Source organism: Rattus rattus, chromosome 5 (genome assembly GCF_011064425.1).
Source record: "Rattus rattus isolate New Zealand chromosome 5, Rrattus_CSIRO_v1, whole genome shotgun sequence".
Lineage (NCBI taxonomy): Eukaryota > Metazoa > Chordata > Mammalia > Rodentia > Muridae > Rattus > Rattus rattus.
The window spans coordinates 154,069,869-154,092,830 of NC_046158.1; the positions used below are offsets into that span (position 1 = coordinate 154,069,869).

At 49.6% G+C, this 22,962-nt stretch overlaps 1 protein-coding gene and 1 non-coding gene across 3 annotated transcripts in view; one reads left to right on the top strand and one right to left on the bottom strand.

Annotated features, from left to right (window-relative positions):
- Rims4 (regulating synaptic membrane exocytosis 4) overlaps nucleotides 1-22,962 on the top strand; it is a 59,743-nt gene that overhangs the window by 12,374 nt on the left and 24,407 nt on the right. The window lies entirely within an intron of this gene.
- Nucleotides 16,288-16,417, bottom strand: LOC116902577. Its single transcript, XR_004388170.1, has one exon. It is a non-coding gene; the product is annotated as a small nucleolar RNA SNORA17 (small nucleolar RNA).

Here is a 22,962-nt window from a genome sequence, read left to right on the forward strand (position 1 = left end):
AATGTATGCATAGGGAATAGTCTTGGTTTAGGGGTCCTCTGCAAAAGGGGGACAACAGCATCACCCCGCTGTCCATGTTTGGGTTTCTTCAGGTGTAAACTCTGAGGTCAGGATTGAAGTTTAAGCAGCAGAGATGCCACTTGAAGCTGCTGGCTTTTCATGAGTTGAAAGTTGAATAGCGATTGTGTATTATTCACATAGTTTACAAAAGTGGTCAGATGCTCAGGAGGGAGGTGGAAAAGTGAACCAGGGAGGTAGCCAGGATATGGCACATCTTTAGGCTGGTGACCTCTGAGTGAGGGACACTGGAGGTGAACCTTCCTGGAGACTTTGGGGAGACTGCCTCATATACGACTGTTCTGAAAGAGGCCAGACAGCAGATATTTTGGTCTTTGCAGGTCTAGGATCTCTGTTACAACTTTTCAGCCACAAAGACTTTATGTAAATGAACAGAGACTGGATCTTAATAAAACTTTATTGACAAGTGAACTTAGTCTAATGGCTGTAGTTTAGGAACCCCTAGGCTTGTACTAGGCTTGTAATCACACTTGAATTTCTAGGATTAGAAAACACACTTGAATTATCTACCCAGAACAAACGAATAGGACTGTTTGTGTGTCAGCTTCCTTCATAATGGCAGAGAGCTGGGATGGGCACCCAGAGTGGATATTGCATTTCTAGCAGAATGGGGTTGTGGGGGCGGGGGTAGCCCATAGGCAAAGAAATGCAGGTGCCGGTAAGAGAGGTTGGGTCAGGATAGGGGTGTGAATTAGGGGATTGGCAACAGCTCACTGTAGCTAGGGCTGTGGCTTGCTTGACCATTAGAAGAGAAGCCACTGGAGAGGAGGCTGAAGGATAAACAGGACAGGGCCAGATTACTTGACTGCACATGTCTGCCTTTAGCAAGCATTCTGATGCCTCCTGGCTCAGAATGGCTTCTCTCTACCTGATGCTGTTCTATTGTTTGCCACACTCTGTGTGGACATGTTAAGTAAGTACTCTGCCAGTGAGCTCTATCCCCAGCCCCAACTGATGGTCTTGTTCTAGCTTTCTACTTCTGCACCTCTGCTGGGCTGTCCTCCTCTGGGGTGCCTCTCCCTCCTCTGGGAAGCACTCCCAGGACCCTCTACTTTGCCCTGTGAGTTCCCATGGTTCTTTGCTTTACACTTCCTCCAGGGACTTGTGTGAACCCGTGTCCCACCCGGGAGCACTGGTTTAGGACAAGCAGTTCCTAGCCTCTCCCTCCCTTCCCAGCACCTCGTTCCTTCCTTTCTCCCTTGGTTCTCCTTTGGTTGCTGTTGCCAGCCTGCTCTGGGAACCCAAGACAAGCTACCTCTCATCTTCATGGAGTTCTTAGTCTGAGGTTGGGGATGTTATTGGACAACCTAAAGAAACAACAGATGGTTCCATTATCCCCATGGTAAGCACCATTTGAGGATGCATGCCAGGAAAGGCCATGGCAAGGGATCTGGCCCCAGGAAGGACAGAGGGGATAGCTAAGCTGATGAGAGGGATGAGTACAGTTGACCTTGTGCATCGGCAGAGGGTGAGAGTGACAGGAGGCCACTGTGCCAAGCTCCGATAGACAGCCATGGGGATACAAGTGGAGGACTGAATTCTCATGGTCCATGTGGTTATCCTGCCCATCCCACCCCATCTCTGTCCCTCTGTCTCTCCCAGGAGTATGCACACACATAGAGATAATTAATTTAAGGTCTGTCCATGAATTATGGGTAGATTTTGCCCTTTAGTTTGTGTCTTTTAAACGTTTTCCAATACATGCAGCATGGTAAAAATGAGGGCTTCATAGTCAGGAGTCAGAAGCCAGGCTCCCACTGGCAACCAACGAACTTAACTATGCTATTTGCGAAAGGGCCATTCAAGATCACGCAGCGGGGCCCTGAGGCAGAATCCTTGTTTGTGGCCTGGCTGTGGGGTCCCAGCTTAGCTTCTTGGCTTTGCTGCCATTCATAGGTTAGGGGCTAGGAGAGAAGGGCCCTCACCCAGTGCCTAAGATATGGTGCTCAAGAAAATATTAGTTCTTGCCATTGTCAGCAGCTATCAACGGCTCAAAAATAGGAAAGGACTTGAAAGCCCAAAGAAAGGACCATGTGGTTGATGGGGTAGCCTTGGATTATACTTCATTGTTAAATCTTGCACCTGAACTGATGGACAGTTGGAGCCCCTGTTGACTTTAGCAGGTATGGGTTATGCACTCAGACTTGGGGTTTGCAAACCTTAAAGACCTCTTTGGCTTGACGGGGAGGAATGGAGACAGTGGTCAGGATTGGCCTCCTTTGCACACGGTGGTTCTTCTCACATATACCTCTCCATCCCAGCCAGGCCCTCAGCCAGGCCTGTGATGGGGCAGCATCCAGCTGCTTCGTGGGCCAGAGCACCAGAAAAAAGTCAGGAGTGTGTCACCAGGCTGGTCTGGTGATACTAGGAGGCAGGGAAGTGCCGGCTGGAAGGCAGAAACAAATTACTCTCGCAGAGCCGAGGCCGGGCCAGTTCCTGCCGTGTTACATTATTAAATTTGTAATCTTCGTTCTAATGCTTTCCAGCAGTGAATAAGAACCAAATTTAAAACGCTGGCTTTACGTTTCTGGAACGGGGTTCTTTGTCAAGAGTTCTTGAAACCCATAATTTCTCTCCAGAGGTGACTGTCTAAGTCTTTTTTAGAAAATTAAAATAATAAAAAAAAAAGAAAGAAAAGAGAAAACTTTTCTTTAGTTAAAGGTTGAAGCTGGTGGGGTTGACCCCAGCTGTATGTCTCTAGTCCCCAAGAGGGCTCAAAATCAGGCCAGACCTGCAGATCCTCCTGTCTGCCTTCAAATTTGAACTCCCAAATCTGGGCTTTCTGGGGGAAGAGAATGGGAGAACCCTCAGGCCCACCTTTCCCCCAGGAGTTGTCACATCTCTAGATTTGTAAAAGAGTTTGGTAAAAATTGAGCCACAGTGTTGCAGGGATCAACCACTGTTCCTGTGACCTGCAGGCAGCTGCTGGCTTTGTCACTGCTGTCTTGGTCCCCGTTTTTCATCTGATATGAGGCTGCCAGACTCCTTGGGTTGCTTCTGCCTGCTCCTCCATCCAAGCCCTACCTCATGCCTAGGTATGAGGACCATGGAAGGGGATATGTCATGTGTCCTTCACATGCTAGGTCAGATTTCAGGTCTGGGGACCCCAGAATTCCCTACTTGAATGGCCATGAGCCAGTGGGTATATCCAGAGCCCTTCCCTGTGTTCATGTGGGAGGCTTGAATGAGTGAGCCAGGGTTATTACTGCCTCCCTTCTACAGCAAAATTGAGAGTCTCCTGAGCTACAAATAACATCGTTAAGCTTGTCAATCGCAGGTGGCCTTGAACCCTTGTGCAGGTTCGGACAGCACACAGGTGTGCAGTGGGGGCTGGGCGTGGAGAGCAGGGGTGGGCTATGGCTGACATCCAGCACCCTCCTCACTTGCTGATCAGTCTCGGGACTCTGGGGATTCTAAATTTGAACCTGCCTGGGCCTTCAAGGTCATTATGCCATTACGAAGACATATTTCTCAGAATAGAAGGAGGGGACATATTTTATTTAATAGCCCTGATTTATAACTTTTAAATATTTAGAATAAGTATGAGAGCCTCGTTTGTATTCCTGCCAGAGCCTTACGTATTAGGGCCTTTACCTCATCTTTTGAACTAAGAGTGAGATAGTGTGCCTTGGCCCTTCCAACTTCGTGGTCCACAGCATGGGACCAGGTACAGGAACCTGGCTTAGATCAGAAAAAGTATGTCTTCCCATACCCCAAGACCCCTTCTCCAGGAGGGTGAGCTGCAGAAAGACAGCCCCTCCCAGGGTCCAGAAGGATACATTCATTGGGCAACAGCTTCTGCTAAGTCATAGCCACCCTCGCCTAGGCACCTTTGCTCAGGGCACAGCTAGCCAGAGTTCCCAGCATCCCTCAGACCAGGAAGAGCCTCAGTCAGGACTCAAAGGGAAGGTACTGAGACTCTGGGATTCTAAGCTGTTCCCACTGTTGAAGTCATCCTTGTCTAAACAGGAGGTGTGTGCCCCGGTCTGCCAGATACACTAAGCACTTCACCTCCATTATCCTATGGATAATGGGGAGGGGAATACAGTGTCACAGCTATTGCCCAGATAGAGAAACTGAGGCACAGAAAAGACAGGTTTGAATTTGGCCCAGGATTGTTCAGTGGTGATTTCAAATCCAGATCTGCCTGGTCCTTGAGTCCGTCAGTCTAACCACTGTCCCATACCCCCCTTCATCATTCTTTTTTCTTTTTTAAACCTTTGTCTTTTACATTTATTAGTTGATCTTGTGGGTAGGAGCAGGGCATGGTGCAGTGTGCACATGGAAGTCAGAGGACAGCTTGTAGGAGGTGGCTTTCTATCATGTGGGTTCCAAGGATCCCACCCAGGTTGTCACACTAGGCCACCTTTCATTGATGGAGTCAACCAGTAGTCACCAGCACTGTTTCCTGTGAGCCGCATCTTGAGGGGATGTTGCCATGGAGACAGAACCTTTCTGCATCCAGGGCAAAGACAGCAGGGCAGGTGCTGGGTGGCACTCCGGTGAGCTTAGGATGCTGAGAACTCCTGTGGTTCATGAGAAGCTGCTTACTTGCTGCAAAGTGACAGGCCACAAGATGGGCTTTCTGGGGACAAAGCAGATATATTATTTATGTCTCCTGGGAGCTGTGGGTACAGGGAAAGAGGGGTGGGACAGGTGGGTTGGAAAAGGTCCCGGAGCTTTTCCCAGTAACATCCTTCTCGGAAACCAGAATTACACCATTAGCTTCGGACTTAAGCTCTGTCTTCAGCATCCTGAAATTCAGAGAGTGTGGATGGAGAGGGAGAGGAGCCAGTTACACATACACTTCCGACAGGTTGGGTGGGATCTTGGCTCTGAGCATCCTGGACTGTGATCTTGTCCTAGCATAGGGGACCTTTCATTCCCAGGAAAGCAGAGTTGCCATTTACAGCTTTAAGTGTGCAAGCGCATAAATGCATGTGTGTATGTTTGAGTGTGTAATGAGTGTGTGTGTAAGTGCGCAAGTGCGTTAGTGCATGTGTATGAAAGTGCATGTGAGTGTGTGTATGAGTGCGTGTGTAAGTGCTTGTGTGTGACTGTGTGTGAAAATGCATGTGTGTATGTATGACTGCATGTGTGTGTGAAAGTGCATGTGTGAATATGTATGAGTGTACATGAGTGTGTGTAAGTGCATGTGTGTGTGTGAAAAATCCATGTGTATGAGTATTTGAGTGTGTATGAGTGTGTGTAAGTGCCTAAGTGCATGTGTATATGAAAGTGCATATGTGTGAATATGTTTGAGTGTGCATGAGTGTGTGTGAGTGTGTATGAAAGTGCATATGTGTGAGTATGTGCAAGGGTGTATGAGTGTGTTTATGTAAGTGTGTGTATAGTGGTGCTGCATCCTGTTTGTGAACATAGAGGCCAGAGTTGCTGTCAGATGTCTTCTCTGGTTGTTCTCCAGACTTGTTTTTTGAGGCAGATTCTCCTTGTGGACCTAACACTCACTGACTTGCCTGGACACCCTCTGTCTGCCTCCCCAGCACTGATGTTAGAGTGTGCACCACCACATCTGGCTTTTACTTTGATGTTGGGGATCCAAACTCAGAACCTCAAGCTTGCAGGGCAAACACTTTCCTGGCTATCTCCCGGCTCCACGTTTTAACCTTGACACTTGTTGCAAACACACGCACCATTTTAGCTTCTATCTCCTTTACACACTGCAGTGTGCCATGTGCCGAGGTTTCATGTGTGCTCCCTTTTGTGGTCCCAGGAAAGACCTCAGTGGCTGGAGCTGTACATACAGCGGATAAACAACTGTTGGCTTCCCAGGGGCTCACATGTTCAGATGACACAGGGTGTAGCCACAGTGACAACTTGAAGAAAACACAGAAAAAGAAAATAAAAAAAGTAAAAATCAAAACAACTCCAGGGCTGGGTTTAAGTCCCAGAAAGCATGTTTAAAAAAAAAAAAAAAGAGCTAGGTGTAGTGTCACATGCATGTTGCCCTATTCCCAGAGCTCAATGACCAGCCAGCCCAGCCTGCTAGGTGAGTTTTAGGTCACTGAGAGATCCTGTCTCAAAACACAAGGTGGACAGACAGCTCCTGAGGAAGGACACCTGAGATTGACCTCAGGCCTCCTGATGTACATAGTCACATTCATGTCCTTGCGAGTGTTCGAGGGGACACACACACACACACACACACACACACACACACACACACACACACACCATGCTCTGACATGGGTACACAAGCCCACAACACAAAGTGAGGGAAATCCTAATCTTTTGCTGCAAAAGTAGAAAAAAATTAGAATACACTGGGACTGTTTTCAGAAGAGGGAGGGAGACAGAGAGAGAGAGAGAGAGACAGAGAGTCAGAGAGACAGAGAGACAGAGAGACACACACAGAGATAGACACAGAGAGAGACACCGAGAGGAGACAGAGATTGAAAGAGACACAGAGAGAGACAGAGACAGAGAGAGACAGACACACAGAGAGAGACACACAGAGAGAGACAGAGACAGAGACACAGAGACAGAGACACAGAGACAGAGACACACACACAGAGAATAGAGACAGAGACAGTGACAGAAAGAGAGAATAGAGAGACAGAGACAGTGATGGAGACAGAAAGAGAGAGACATTGACAGAGACAGAGAGAGACTTGAGACAGAGACAGAGAGAAAGATTGACAGAGAGAGATCGCATGCATGTGCACAGGGAGAGTTGTTTAAATTAAACCAGGGTTGTGCTATGACACTATTTTGTGAGCTGAAGCCACCGCCATTCAAAAATCTCCTCAAAAGGACCTTCTCTGGCTGGCCTTGCTCGGATTCCTAGGGTCAGACCTCGAACTGAATGCCCTTCTGCTGTTGGTCATGGGTTTGGCCAGGCTGCATGGGGACAGCACAGCGCCTGCAGCTTAGCTAGAAGGGCCGTGGTGCGTATCTATCTCTGCCTTCCCAGTCCTTCTTCTTGTAAAATCAATCAGTAAATAAAATTTAAACCTGACAGACCTCCACAGGATTTTATTCTAGGCCTGACCCTGCATTTCAATGCAAGAAGCAGAAGGCTCGTGAGCTATAAATAGCCCCAGCCTCTACTTCATAGCGGCAGGAAGCATTTGTAGGTTGCTCCTCCCAACCTGGTGACCTGGATTACTTCCTCCCTGCAGTGGCTGCGTTCCTTGCCACCTCCTGTCTGTCCCGCATAGAGCAGAGCAGGCCCTGTTTGTGAGTAGTTAGTGAGCACCCCCAACAGGACCACACCCTCTGGGCTGGGTGCTCAGGCTTGTGAGGGTAACCCAGTCTTGCCTTCCAGGGAAGGTAGGTGTAGACACAGTGGTCTACAGGTAAGACTTTTCTGGAGTAAAAGCTCAGCGAGAGCTTGGCTTTGGGAAGTAAAGGAGGCTTCCCGGGGAGCCTAGGGAAGAAGCAGACCAGGTGACCATGCTGGACACAGTCCTGTACTTACCCAGCCTTCCCTGTTGCTAAGCAAACTACACACAGTAAAAGTGGGCCCTGTGTTCTGTTGACCAAAATGACTCATAAGGCTTCCGCAGTCTTACGGAAGGGGGATGCCTTCCCTTTTACTGATGGTCCTTGAGTCCTCGCTTCTCTGGATTCCTGGCTCAGCCTAGACAATCCAATATCTTCACGGAGCCTGTGAATTCACTGCCTCACAGGCTCCCCTGGTGACGCTTGTGCTCAGCCACTGGGGATTCAACATGCCGTCCAGTCTCCATCTGGGAACCACGGCTCAGCCCCTGATTTCCCCGATGAATGAGGGCCAAGTCTCTCTTGGGTGCCTCTTGCTGGATCAACCTCTTGTATCCAAAGTCACCTGCACCATCAGCCCTAACATAGTGATGGCATGGATGATCCAGCCTATATAGATACTTTTGTTATCTATAAAATAACTATGTGGAGAGGCCAAAAAAATAGATTTCAAATGCAGCCAGACCTGAGTTGAAACATCTCCCTTCATCATCGTCATCGTCATGTTCACCGTCATCGTAATGATCATGATCACCATCATCACCATCATCACCATCATCACCACCATCATCACCATCATCATCATCATCACCACCATCACCACCATCATCACCATCATCACCATCATCATCATCACCATCATCACCACCATCATCACCATCATCATCACCATCATCACCACCATCATCACCACCACCACCATCACCATCATCACCATCATCACCATCATCATCATTGTCATCATCCCACCCTGTAGGCTGCGTCTTCAACCTCTTTGTGTCTCGGTTTCTACATGAGTAAGCTGGGCACCTAATGGCTCTTGCAGTCAGGCCCCTGGCAGGTTGAAGCGAGCGTGTGTGAGAAAGGCCCCATGCTGTCGTTACTACTCTGGAGGACTTTTGCATGGTGAAATCAATACCCAGAAAGTTTTCGCTGAGTGCTGTGTGACTAGCCCTGCCCTGGGTGATGGGCACATTGCGAGGACATTCTCTCCAGATGGCTGTTATTAGCGGCAGCTTTGTTGACCCTGTACTGTCACCATCATCATTGGCAGGGTGGGTGGTACGGCGAGAAGACACGGGTCAGGTAGAGGTGCACAACTGTGGCTCCAGCACTTGAGAGATGGCGGCAGGAAGTCCAAGAGTTCAAAACCAACCTGGGATACGTGGGACCCTGTGTTATAGAAACAAAATAAACAAGATGGGGAAGATGAAGGCCAGAAAAGTTGGAGTAAGGGGTCGGTTATAAAATCCACTCAGCTGGCAAGACGGGAGGCCTTGGCCTTCCACATCTTTCTCTCCTTTTCTTTACCTGTATTAGAGTCTCCCAACAGTCCCTACGGGAAGGGAGGAAGGAAGAGGGCTGGCAGATCATTGTGCACTGGCTACGGGGATGTCTCCAGCCTTAGCTCTGCATGGTTTCTTCTGTGCTGGACGGTTTAGGAACAGCTGTAGGAACCTTCCTCTCTCTCTGCACAGTATCCCTGCAGACCTAATTATGATGCCTTTGAGCATCTTGCGGGCAAAAAGGGCCCCCGGGGAGCACATATACCTGGTTACTCAGTCAGCTTGGGCTCAGATCTGCTCTGTCAGCTGCAGGTGCAGCCCGAACCCTGTCCCCTGTCCGGAGCCCCATCCGTCTCCACTCTTAGTCACTGCCAAAACCAAAGTCTAATGTTCTCTCAGATTTCTGAGGCTCAAGGCTGGTGCTGGCGGGCTGTGAAATGTCCCCCGTTGTCAGTGTCCTCCTTATCCAAGAAAGTGAGAAGTCTGCTACTGTATTTCCTCTTCTAGGGAAACTGGGCTTTGGGCCTGCTCTCTCTCCACTAGACAAGGCCCTTGTCCTGGCCAGGAAACCTCAGACAACACCAAGGAAACTAGAAAAAGTGGTGTAGCCTAAAATGTACCTATGGTTACACTGTATCTGTGTTCACCCCTGGCGAGGAGTCCTAACAAACGCCTCTCTCCCTCATGGTTACACTGTGTCTGTGTTCACCTCTGGCAAGGAGTCCTAACAAACGCCTCTCTCTCTCTCCCTCCCTCCCAATCCTTTATCCTCCTTCTTTGCCGTGGTCCCACTTCCCTGCTCCTGGCCCACTTCTCTTGCCAACCTAATTCCTGTAAGTCCTCACACCTGGAAGCCCCAGTGTTTATAAAATGCTTATTTTCCGCTCATAACCTTGAATCTCATGGAATTTCACGTTAAGTGGTATCATTGTGTGCTGTGTTTTTCCCCTTGGGGGAAATCAGAATTATTCTCAGGAGGAAGACAATCCTTGGTAGATTGTCAAAGGAGTCCACGAGGATCAGGAACTCTGAAACTTGTGCTTCTGGTTTATACGGAATGGTGCTGGGTGTGTTAGAAGTCAGGGAGCTTCAGGCTACAGGGCCACTCTGCCAACCGCAGGCACCGTAAACCTGTTGACTCTCAGCCTCCTGTCCATGAAGTTGGTGTAAGACCCAGAGAGTGCAGGACTGCCTCTGTCGTCAACACACTGTCACTGTCATTGTCAGAGTGGTCCTCACTGTATGACAGGCCTCCAGACAGAAGGGCCTGTCTTGCAAACTGTGCCTTCTCTTACCTTTCCTTCGTCTTTAAAATTTCCTTTTATTTTTAATTGCATACGTCTATGTGGGGTGTGTGCACATGTGTGTAGGTGCCTGCAAAGACCAGATGAGGGTGTCAGATCCCCCGGAGTTCCAGGCAGTTATGAGCTCATGTGGGTGCTGGGAACCAAACCGAGGTCTTCTGCGAAAACAGGAAGTGCTCTTAACCGCTGAGGACGTCCCTTCAACCCCCCTCTCCTGCACACTAATCTCACCCCCCATCAGTGCGTCCTAGCCACTTGTGCCAGTGTGTGTGTGCACATGCAGAAGTGTATGTGTGAGGTCAGAAGGCAACCTTAGCTGTCATTCCTCAGAGGTGATCCACTGGTTTTGTTTTTTTTTGTAAAACAGGGTCTCTCTTTGACCTGGTGCTGGCCAGTAACCCCCAGGGGTCACCCCTCCCAAATTGGGGTTACAAGCATAAGCCACCACACTGGGCTATTTTGGGGGTTCAGGGGATTGAACCCTGGTCCTTATGCTTGCCAGGCAAACACGTTACCAAATGAGTGATCTCCCCAGCTCCAAATTTGTTCTTTGCACAAACTACGCATAAAGCTGCTATGGGTTTTATGTTCCTCTCCCTGGAGAGGTATTCACACATTCATTCCTTTACTACCTTCGGGTCTCTTCAGTTTTCACTTTTATTTTTTATTTTTCGGCGACAGAATTCTGCTATGTAGCTCAGGCTACCCTTGAACTCACTGCGTAGTCCAGTTCGACCTTGAACGTGTGACAATCCTCTTGCCTCAGCCTCTTGAGTGCTGGGGTTTCAAGTGTGTGATGCCACACCCTGCTTCCGTCTTCAGTTCTTTACCAGCTTATGCACGCCAGGTCCTCTGTGAGAGAACCTCCCACCTTCACCCCCTGCATATGAGTCCTCTGTCTGATGTCTGCCATATCTAATGTTTGCAGACTTATGACCACGTGAGTTCCGGTGCAACAGAATATTACTTGTCGTATAAGACATGTCTAGAAAATACCTCATAGCCTGGCAGTGGTGGTGCACACCTTTAATCCCAGCACGTGGTAAGCAGAGGTGGGCGGATTTCTGTGAGTTCTAGGCCAGCCAGGGCTACATGGAGAAGTCTTGTCTTGAAACCCCGCCCCCAATAAAACAACAAACAAAGAAACAAAGCAACAATCAAAAGCCTGGAGTGGATGGACAAGTGAACGGCTCTTGTCTGGTCCCAGGTGGGATCCTTTGGTTTCTTACACTCCACAGATGGCTGTAATGTAATATTTCAACAAACTGTTTTTTCCCTAAAGGCTTCCAGTGGAGCAGTGAGATAGACTGGGATGGAGTGGGAGCGGGCACACCTGTGCTTCTGAGGCCCCTGGCAGACAGATGCCGAGGTGGGGCTCTGCAAAAGCACTTCCTACACTTGTAGCTGGCCCCTCTCTAACTGTCTCTTCTACCCAGACTGGAAGGGCCCAGGGACAAGGAACTCAGCTGCCATGCTCTGTGCTCTCCCCACCCCAACTCACTTGACATGTTTGGAGCCCTACACCCAATGCTCAGTGTTCTCTCCCTCTCTCCAGGACAAGAGCGCACCTGTGTGTGCATCTAGTGTCTGAAGAAGCGATATGAGGCTGGGACCAGCTGACAGAACTTAGATATACCCAGGACGGGTGACTGACCCTACCTGGGGAACCATGGGATAGAGCCATTGGGAAGTCTCATGGGAGGTGAGGACTCTCCTGTCCCTTGGCACATTGCCTAGTGCCTCACTTGGCTACCCATGTGGCAACTTGGGAACCGTGGGAGGATGGTGGCATCCCCTCCCTTGGGAGTTGGGTAGCCCTTCTGTATTTCAGCTTCTACCTGAACCTGTGCCCTTGCAGTTAAAAATAGCCAGGGACGGGAGCACAAGGACACCCTGTCCTTTGCCACCAACAAGGACTCTGCTACCTCTTCTCAAAGAGGGGTGTGTGTGTGTGTGTGTGTGTGTGTGTGTGTGTGACTACAGATCCAAGAAGGCAACACCTTGAAGAAATCATCCTCCTGTTATCTTAGAGGGCGAGCCCAAGCCTCTCGCTCTCCAGTCTAGTGTTAGTCGAATGAGCTATGGATGTCACCACTGGAAGGCTCTCTGGGGTGGCAGACATCTGGCAGGAAGTCCCAGAGGCCCTCTAGGCTTAGGACCTTGGCAGACAGCACCAGTTAATCAAGTCCCTCTTTCCCAGGACCATGGCAGGCATCACCAATCAACCATGGCACTTTTTTTTTTTTCCAAATCCAGACACAGTGTAAGAATTCTTAGCATGGGGTATTTTAGGCAACAGCTACCAGAGGAGGAGAGAGAGAAGAGAAGAGAAGAGAAGAGAAGAGAAGAGAAGAGAAGAGAGGGAATGAGAGAGAGAAAGAATATGAATATGTTGATCATCACCAATCCGCCAGAGGGATTGGCAATTTTTATGATGTCATGTGGAAAGTCCACAGCTGCGGCCAGACCCACCATGCCCGAGTCCCTGCTGGGGCCTTCTCTGCCCTTATTGCTTCCTTTTCCCCATCAGGAACAAGGATTTTAGGTGCTGAAAAATAGCTTTTAACCTGAGACTTCCAAGCCCTAAAGATGTCTGCGGTGCATTGTCTGTCTGGCAGGTTCTTTTCTAAGGGAAGAGGGAACGGCACTCATCAGCTCTCAAGAGGCTCCTACAAGACCAAGAAAAGTGGTGAAATCAGAAAAGAGAGGAGTCTTGCAGCTCAGTATGTGGGCCACAAATCAACAGCCTTGGCCTCACCTAGGACTTGTCAGAACAGCAGACTTTTAGGTCCCACCACCACAAATCTGCAAAGTCAGAATCTGCATTTAACAACACCGTGCCCCCCACCCCCACAGAGGACCTTTTGCACATTAATGCCGAGAGGTGCCAGGCTGAAATCCCCTGGGCACAGCCTCTGTGTGAAGCACCCGCTGCTGATTGCCAGGCACCTGTACAGGACTCGCTTTCGCTCGATCTGAGGCAGGCGTGGTCTCTGCCCTCATTTGAGAGAGTGAAAAGAAACAGGTGCCACAGCCAAGCTGGGCCTAGCAGCTCTTCAGGTCTACTGAAGAGACATCTTTGTTCAATCTGGGGGCAGGGGAAGGGGAAGGACCCAGCCTGCATTTAGCCGGAAGTTTCTTGTTGGAAGGAGTTAGCTGGCACATGGAGGTGCTGTCCTGCAGAGCAGTGCAAAGAGGGATTGGCCTTGGGATCTAGGGGCCAAGCTAAACAGGATCAGCAGCAAATATAGTACTCAAGGCTGCCATTTCTCCTAGCCCCCAGTGCTGAAGGCAGCTTGCCGGGCTGGAGTTGCTTTCAAGGGTGCTGCTGCTTGGTGCTCTCGGCTGGTTTCAGCTCTAAGGAGGTTGGCCGTATGTCAGTTGACGTCGTGGAGATGGCCAGCCTGAAGCACAGACAAGCAGCTTGCCGTGGTGGAGTTGGGAGGAAGGGACTCCATCATCCCCATCCTACCCTCCGTCCCCATCGTGTTCACCATTGTGGAGGACTAGGCTGTTCTGGGACTCTCCACTAGACCCCGATGTATGGAGAAGGAACTTAGTTTCCTAAGAAACCTGATTCCTAAAATCAGGTACATGCTTGGCAAGGCCAGTAATGGCTTGAGGCCAGGGCCTTAGGGAGGCTGTGGCTTTGGATTCTGAGAACCTTCCCCCCACCCCCAACCTCCCAAGGGACTCTGGTTATCAGTCCCAAAGGCTACCATGTGCTCAGTCTGTGGAGTGCTTGAGATATTCCTCTGTTCCTGTGTGTGGTATTGCTTGACCAGCTTCCTGCTGACTTGGTTCTATTGAGATGATTTTTGCTGACGCTTGCGTTTTTCCTTTCAGGAAAACTGTATATAAGAGGCCGCACTTCTTAATAAGCTTGCTTGGCCTAAGTCAGCTTGGTCACCAACCTCCTGATCCCAAAGTGTGCTATCTTCTTTATCTTCTGATCCCCTGGTCCTTCCTCTCAGGGACGTGTCACTGAAGAACAACCTGCTGGTCCAGGCCACCCCTGTCATGGTGTTTCCTTCGGTGTTCAAGTACATTCTGAGATGAAGACTTATCCAGGCTCACAAGCCAGCTCCCTGTTCGGCTACAGTGTTTCCTGTCCCTGACAGAGGCCTTCCCTACCCCTACACTACTGTCTCCTTGACTTTGTGGGCTCTGGGTAGGATGGGGTTAAAGTCAAGCCCTGGATATGAGATGATATGGACGGAGAGGTATATGTTTTACACACACACACACACACACACACACACACACACACACACACACACACACTTTCCTGGAATATAATCCACATATCCTATAGTTCACCTGTTTGGTTTATATAATATACAGTTCTGTGGGTTTCAGTATATCCACAGATAAGTAACTATCATCCAAATCAGCTGTGCAATTTTGTTACCCCCTAAAGATACTTTGTATCCGTGATTACTTTCTATCCCTCCTCACTCCTGCCCTGGCAAACACTAGTCTTTTTTTTTTTTAATTTTTTATTGGTTCTTTGTGAATTTTACATCATGCACTCCAATCCCACTCATCTTCCCACACCCTCCACCCTTGTAACCTCCCCACAACAGAGGGAAAAAACTCACTGTGGAAGCTGTAGTGTGTCACAGTGTGTCCCGTAGTATACCCTTTTGTCCACACTTAGTTGCTTGTAAAGGTTCATTGACATGACTTGTTCTGGTACGAAACTACTCTATGGCTATTGGAACCTCACTGGGGCTCTTCTTGGATGTCCTGTAGTTGCTCTGTTTGAAGATCCTGTACTTTTGGATCTATAAAACTAACCCGTTCATGCACTCCAGCAGTTCATCAATGGGATAGATGTTCTGGTGGACCAACTCAAAGCCCTGGACCTGAGCCTGAAAGGTATCTGAACTGGTCAGCCCTCCAGCTCTCCCATGTTCACACCCTTGAGCCTGCTCACCCATAACCCCCACATCTAGGGCCAGCTTCACTATGCTGCCCAGGCAAGGTGCAGAGCCTGCTCTCCTGAGTGACACAGTGAGGGGCAGGGCCAGCTCTCCCACACTGATGACCTCTGGGCCAGCTCTCCTGCCTGCTGTAGGAGGTGGTAAAGCAGGGAACTTGGTCTGGGGGAGGGTGGCATCATCTCTCCCTCCTCCATGACACTTCACAGCAGAAAAGTGTCAGGGCCAGCTCGCCCCCACCCCCGCCACCAGGGCCAGGATCATGGTCAGCTCTACTGTGCTGCCCAGGTGACGACGTGTGGAGCCTGCTCTTCAAAGTACTGCAGCCAGTGAAGGGCAGGGTCAGCTCTCCTGCTGTCATGATCCCAGGGCCAAGTCTCCTGTCTGCCACAGGTAGTGAGGAGCAAGGGAGGAGGAGAGTATCTGTCCCTTGTCCACATACCCGGATGGGAGAAGAGTGGTAGGGCCAGTTCTCCCACCCCAGTATCCTTGGGGTCGGCTCATCCACAACTCCCAAAATGAAATGTTAGGGACAGGGTAGTGGGTGTTGATGGGTGGGGGCTTCTGTCCTGAGTACTGCAGCTGCTAGGGGACGGAGTTAACTCTCCTGCTCACAAGCCCCCCAGGGCCAGCTCTCCCATGATGCCCAAGGTGAAGGGTAGGGACAGTTCTGCACAGTCCTCAGACACCAACGTGTCCTTGAGCAAGCATCCCAGACTAGGGACATCTGCCTGGCCTTTGGTGGTAACAGACCCTTCTCTCAGTCTCCGGTTCTGCCCCTCTTCACTGTGCCTACATCCTTCTGTTTGCCTTTCTCTTCCATTTCTCTACCACCTATTTGCTCCTCTTAGTGGTGCCTCGGATCTCTGAGTGTCTGAGGTCACCTCAGGAGTGGTCTCAGGATGGCTATGCCCCACTCAGGCATTATGGCAGGGGATAGGGATCATCTCTGGCATGGTCTACTCCCCTAGGCCTGCACACGCCCAGTGGGTCATCATCTCGGGTTAGCTCCCTGTCTGGACCTAGTGGCGCCTGTCTGGTTGTCATCTTGGGGTAGCTCCTCACCTGGCTCATCTGAATGACCCCATGCGAGGGTCGTCTGTCTGTCCCAGGGCTCTCCGTTCCAGGCGGGGTTCGTCGAGTCTCTGGCACGCTCTGTCGGGGCCAGCACTGCACCTGGACTGCTGGTCCTCTCAGGCTCACTTAACAGGATATGTTAGGCTGCTAATCATTCAGATGTTCATAGAGCAGAACCCTGAGCATAGACATGGCCTCTCTCCTCTGTCACTTACTGACGCACGTGTGACACAGCAGCCACACCTGCAAGGACTCCAGGGACAAGTAGCCTTTTTATTTCAACAGTTCCGTTTCAGCATCTTGTGTAAATTGAGTCACTGGATTTGTGTGTGTGTGTGTGTGTGTGTGTGTGTGTGTGTGTGTGTGTGTGTGTCTGGCTTCTTTCATTTAGCATAATGTTGTCAAGGTTCATCTATGTCGTAAGATATAACCCCTTTATTCCTTCTTATAGTGGAGTAATCATCTAATTGTGTGTATATGCCGTGGCTTGCTTATCTAATATCATATCTTTATAGACTCTCGGACTTTCTGGACGTAGTGATGGCTGCCGCTTTTCTCTCTAACACAGTTTGATGTTGCCCCTTGCCTCTACCACTTCCTTGGTGAGGAACCTTTGGCGAATTGCTCCAGTTCTCGGAGCTTGGTTCATGAGTTTCTGGGAACTGGGAAGACTAGTGTCCACCTCAGTGCCGTTGGTGATGGTGGCTGTAATTTACTCTGTACCCTTGCCTTGCTACGACAGGAGCAGTGCACATGCTGTGCCACTGAATCCAGCCCCACGAGGGACGGGAGGGAATCTAGTTCACAGTATGGCTCTCTGCTATGACGGGCTTGCTGCTGCCTCATCGTAATGAATCATTTACTGACTAGATGAGTTCTCTCTCTCTCTCTCTCTCTCTCTCTCTCTCTCTCTCTCTCTCTCTCTCTCTCTCCTTCTCCAGCATGCACGCCCAAGCTTCCCCATCCTCTGAACCTTTGGCCTTTTCGAACTATTGGGAGCATTGCATTCCCTTCTTCTTCTTTTCTTTTATACATTTTTTGTATTAAACCTTTGAAATATACAAAGAGAAAAAGTACGGTGGCTAAAAACGCTCTCCGCGGCTGTCGCTCCTACTTCCTGACGACACTAGAGCCACTCGAGCATCACTTCTCACACAGGGCTTGCTCCTTCACCCCAGACCCCAGAGTTATCCCTGAGGCAGGACTCCCGATGACTCAGAAATAACGTTGAATATGAACAGGAACTAAACCTTTTTTTGTAGAAGTCACTGACATTTGGAACCTTTTGTTACTGCAGCATAGCCTAGTGAGAGCTGACTGATACATCGGCTCCTCATGAAGGTCATTATGTCTGGCATACAAGGGAATCGAGGCTTATATAAATTCAGTCACTTTCTTCTAGTTGCTCAGAAAGTGATGGAGGCTAGGCTGGGGAGATACCCAGCAGCAGAGCACTTGCCTAGCACGGACAAAGCCCTGGATTCAGACCCCAGTAGTATAGACGGGTGGTGGGGAAGAGGGCTACTCCACTCCTCAGCCCGGTTACGCAGCTCCAGAGCCTGTGCTGCTGAGACGGAAGTGAGTGGGTTGTTTGCTGAAGGATGAGTAACCGGTGTAGATGGAGCACCTGCTCAGTGTGTGGTGTCAGGCTTCGTAGTATAGGTTTGGGGCAAATCCTGGAAGTCTTGGATGCTGTGTGTACCGTGAAGCTTCCCAGTGCCGGACGGAGATATAGGCTGTACCTTTGCCCACAGCCCACTGCTCTCCATGTGTTGTGTTCAGTTTGCCCTGAGCGCTGGTGGAAATGGCTTCCTGTGAAGAGGCTGGCGGATATAGGCTGTCTCTCGATGACTGTTTCGAGGCTCCTTCTCTATAAGGTCATTTCGTGTTGGCCAGAACAGAGAGAATAGCCACATCTTCTCTTCTGCTGGGCATAGGACCCCTCCCCCTTGTATTTACTCTGCATCCAGAATGTTCGAGCCGCCATTGGTGACCTCTTGGGCGAACACTTTTTCCCCACCTTCTGCCCACACGCTCGCCACTTGTCAACGTAACCTTCAGCTGCACCAGAGCACAGCGTTTGCATGGTCAATGAAATACTGTTTTATTTGCAATTAAGTATAATTCAGCGTTGAGACAGTTCTGCTTTCAAGCCAGACCCCGCCTCTGCCTCTGGGGTAAGATTAATTATCTCTCTCCCTGGGTCTCATAAGGCTGGGCACACACCTCCTGCCCTTGTTCTATGCTACATTGTAATTATAGCACCTTGCCTTATAATTGCCCCTTTACTTGTCTGCCTCTTCAGGTAGACAAAGTTGCAGCAAAGTCTGGGTTTCATTCATCCGCATTGTGAGCCTCCAGCACGGGCTGTGGCACTGAATAGGTAATTAGTGAAGAGACTGGTGAATGAAAATTACCTGCTTCATCTTCCCTCCCCCTCCCCCACCTGATGGCCCCTTAGAGACTGTTTTTCAGACACCCCCACGCCCACACCGAGGAAAACATGGTGTAAGAAATGTAGGTGCAAATAGAATTCCTTTACAGGGCAGAGCCAGTAGGGTTACAGAGCCCTGTGTATGTGTTATGCACAGTAGGCTGGAGAGCCCCTCACAGCCCTCCCTTCTGTCTCTAGGGCGTTCACATCCTTGCCACCCACCTTTGCCTCCATTCTTCCTTGTCTCCCCTCTCTGTGTCAAGACGGTCTTTTCTTCAGACCCTCTGTAGTCGGCCTCTGAGAAAGCCAGAGCCGTTCTCCTCACACCCAAAGGCAAAAGTGATAGGGACTGCACAGAACCAACTTCCTGCTCCTGCTTCAGCTTCCTGCCCATCTTGGTTCATTAGCCCCAGAGCTCCACCTCTCCTTGTGAAGATGGTCCAGACTCAGCATCAGTGCGAGCATGTGGGGACAGGGGGATAACCATGAGCACTTCTCCATGTGCTCATCTCCTGTGAAAAAGCATAAGATTTTTTAAAAATTACTTTTACTGTCAGTGTTCTTGTGTGTGTGTTGTATGTATATGAAGTGTGTGTGTGTGTGTGTGTGTGTGTGTGTGTGTGTTGTACAGAATACAGGTGTCCGTGCCAGTGCCTTATGGAGGGCAAAGCAGGATGTAAGGTGTCTTGCTTTCTGTCATTCAATTAAGCCAGGGGCTAGGCTGGTGGCCAGCAAGCCACCGTGAGCTTCCTGTTTCCTCTTTCCACATCCTTGTGGTTACAGATGGTTGCGACCATACCCCTATTTTTTTCATGAATGCTCGAGGTCCAAACTCAGGTCCTCCTCCTGCTGTAGCTCCTCCCCGCTGAGCCATTTCTCCAGCCCCTGAAACGGGACTCTTCTGTGGCAGCTGATGGAGAGGAAGTGTTATTTAAAAATACACTAGATGAGGCGGATTGAAATCGTTGTTGAAATCGTCCCTCCTGTGAGCCCCACCCCCACCCACCCCCAGCCAGGCCCAGGTCTTTGTGCCTGAGCAGTACCACGACCTCTGCACTTGCCTAGCACCACGGACAGTTCCCACAACTGCAGTGTGGTAGTGGAGGCTGCTGCTGCTTGGTTCCTACACACAACAGTGTCTGAGGCCCTTAAGAGGCACCCATGGCTTTGTACCACCAAGAGGGCCAAAGCCTCGTAGAATTTAGCTTCTGCCAGCATTGGTTATCCAGCACCATAATCCTGGAGATGCTGACATGCGTGTTGCAATATCACTGAGATGACCTCTCGGCCTGGTATTGGAGAATGGATGACACTGAACGATTAATCTGATAATATGCAGAGTTTACTTCATGCCAGATGGTCCCAGACTAGATCCTTACTCCATCCTCTCCCATCCTGAGTGTCATCTGCTTTCTGTAGGTTTAACAGATCTTTCCTTTGGAAGATTCAGGTGTGAGCCAACTCGACATTCATCAGCAATCTTTCCCCCATCATTCCCCAGCACAGGTTCTCTGCTCTGACAGCCATCTCGTCAGACGTGGCTTCCTACCGAAGGTTAATCTATGTGTTAACCTACCCAGCTCAGCCCAGAGCATGCTGTGGGGGCCTCCTAAATCTCTATCCTATGGCTTAGCATTTCCAAGCCTTAGGTTTGTGCCTTGCAGAACTGTGCACAAATGGTCACCAAAAGACGCATACAAGAATAGTCTTGGCAGAGCCATTTGTAATATCTCCATATGGAGATCACCCAAGTGCTCACCAATAATAGAATGGATGGGGATTATTTTGATGCATTCACACATTGTACTACAATAAAGAGAGTGAATGAAATCGTTAGAACGATGAACCTCACAAACAGAATTTTGAGTGAAAGAAGCCAGACAGTCAAGAAAATCTATTAGGTGGTTCTAGGCATTAAAATTGCAAGCCAGGCTGGGGAGATGGTACACCCAATAAAGTGCTTGCTGTACAAACATGAGCATCGGAGGCCGATCCCAGCAGGCACGTCAAAAGCAGCAGTGCACATCAGTAATGCCAGTGCTGCCTGGGCAGAGACACACAAGTTTCGGAGCTCACTAGCCAGGCACTCTAGCCCATCATCGAACTCTAAGCTCACTGAAAGATTGTGTCTCAAGAGATAGGGGGAGGGGTCGTATTTGAGGAAGACACAAAGCATTGACCTCAGGTCTCCATACATCCACACAAACGTAAACCACACACACACACACACACACACACACACACACACACACACTCAAATAAAGAGAGGAAGGGAAGGTACAATGGACAGCACAGTCTTCCTCTTAGGAGTTCCAGCAGTTGGGTAGCTGGGTGTGGGCAAGGGAGCTTCTCGGCATCAGGAAAGTTCCGTTTTCACATCTGGAAGCTGACACTTTTGTAATATTCATTAAGCTCTGAGCACCCCAAAACCATATATACCACATAATTGTATACTTGTCTTTGTGTGTGTTATAATTCAGTGAACAGTTGCTTTAAAATCATCTCCTTCCTAGGCTGGGTATGGTTAAACACATCTTTAATCCCAGCAATGGGCAAGCTGAGGCAGGCAGAGCTCCGTGAGTTCAAGGATAACCTGGCATCTGTTTCAAGTACCAGGCAAGCTAAAACTACATGATAAGACCTTGTCTCCAAAATAAAGTTCTGTCCAGAGGAGGAGAGAGGGTCTAAGCCTTTCTGTGCACTGTGGTGTAAGAAGCTGGGGTGGGGTGCGGCTGACCACATTTGGAAGTATTCCACCTAAGAGCATGCCAAGCGGGCTCACTGGGGGAAAGGGAAATGGTTCAGCAGCATGAGGCTGGGCGGTAAATTAGGACCAGGTCGGGAAAGCAGTGTGTCACAGCCTTTGATGTATTCTGCAAGCCGTGGGTTGTCTCAAAAGTTTCTAATCAAAGAGATATCGTGTTCTATAGAAAGCACATGCAGGCCATAGGAGGGAGCTGGTGGGAAAGGACACTTTTGTAGTGGACACAACATTTGGCATAAAAGAGGAAGATGACAGTGAGATATTTTAAAGTTCTGTGTGTGTTTGTGTAAGTGTATGTGTGTAGGAGTTTGTGTATGAGTGTATGTGTGTGTGTGTGTGTGTGTAGGAGTTTGTGTATGAATGTATGTATGTGTGTATAGGTGTGTGTTAGTGTATGTGTGTGTGTATGTGTGTATGTTATGTGTGTATGTATGTGTGTATATGTTTGTATATATGTGTGTGTTTGTGTGTGTGTTTCAGTGATGGGGTCAAACTCAGAACTTCACATGTATCTTTAAAGTGCTCTACCACTGGGCCACACTTGCAGCCCCCCTCCCCCTTTTTGGCCATAGAATCTCACTGTATTACTCAGGTTGGCCTTGAACTCTGATTTTCCTACTTCAGTCCCCAGAGTGTTGGCATTACAGATATAATCAGCCATGCCCAGCTGAGGAGGAAACAGGGAGAAATGGATGGACAACTTACTCAGAATGGCATAGCCAGTGGTATGTGTGCCTGGAGCGGGCTGAAGGACTCGGGCCACCAGGCTCTAAAGTCTTCCCAATGCAGACACTGCTGTGTTCTGAAGATGCTGTAGCCCTCTCAGGGAGCATCTGTGGACCACAGAGCTTGATAGCCAGACATCACAGACATAGCCCCTCCTGGAGCCTCAGTTGTCCCCTGAACTGAGAAGGTATTGGTCTGGAAAATGTTCGCTCCAAATGGAGCCTGTCTTGGCTTCCCGGGAAGTCAGGCTCTGATAGCTCTAGGGCAAAGACGGGGTGGTAAGGGTCTTCATGGAAATTCTGTGATTACTGGGCCTGTCCGTGGAGACACCGTCAGAGGTACTGTTAGTACTCTGGACCTCACGGATGGTTTCAGCCTTCAGTTTTCAGGTGAATTTGAAAGCTCAGCCAAGTAAGGCAGGGGAAGCTAAACCCACTGGGAATAACAAGGCCGGGGAGAAGTCGGCCACGGAGGAAGCATCGCCGTCAGAAAGGGCAGCGATGTACTAGAGCTTCTGTCTCTCTCATCCTGGCTTTAATTAACTGAGTCACCCAGAGCTCTTTTGTGCCTTGGGATTCACAGGCTGCTGTGTGGTCCCACAGTGGACACTCACAGAAATGGGCTTAGACACTCGTCGTGAGACTAGGAAGGAGGGCCTGGGGACCTGGGACAAGTCATGTAACCTCTCTCAGCGTCAGGCTTTCTGTGTAGAGAACAAAGCTGGCCGAACAAACATTCACCCGAAGTGAAATGCCCAGGTGAAGAGTAGCCTCTACCCACCGTCCTCCACCCCGTCCGCCTCCTGAGGCCTCCGGTGGCTGAGGGCGCAGGGTCTATTCCAGCTCTGATCCTGGCTTCACGCTCCATCTAGCTCGTCTGATGTACG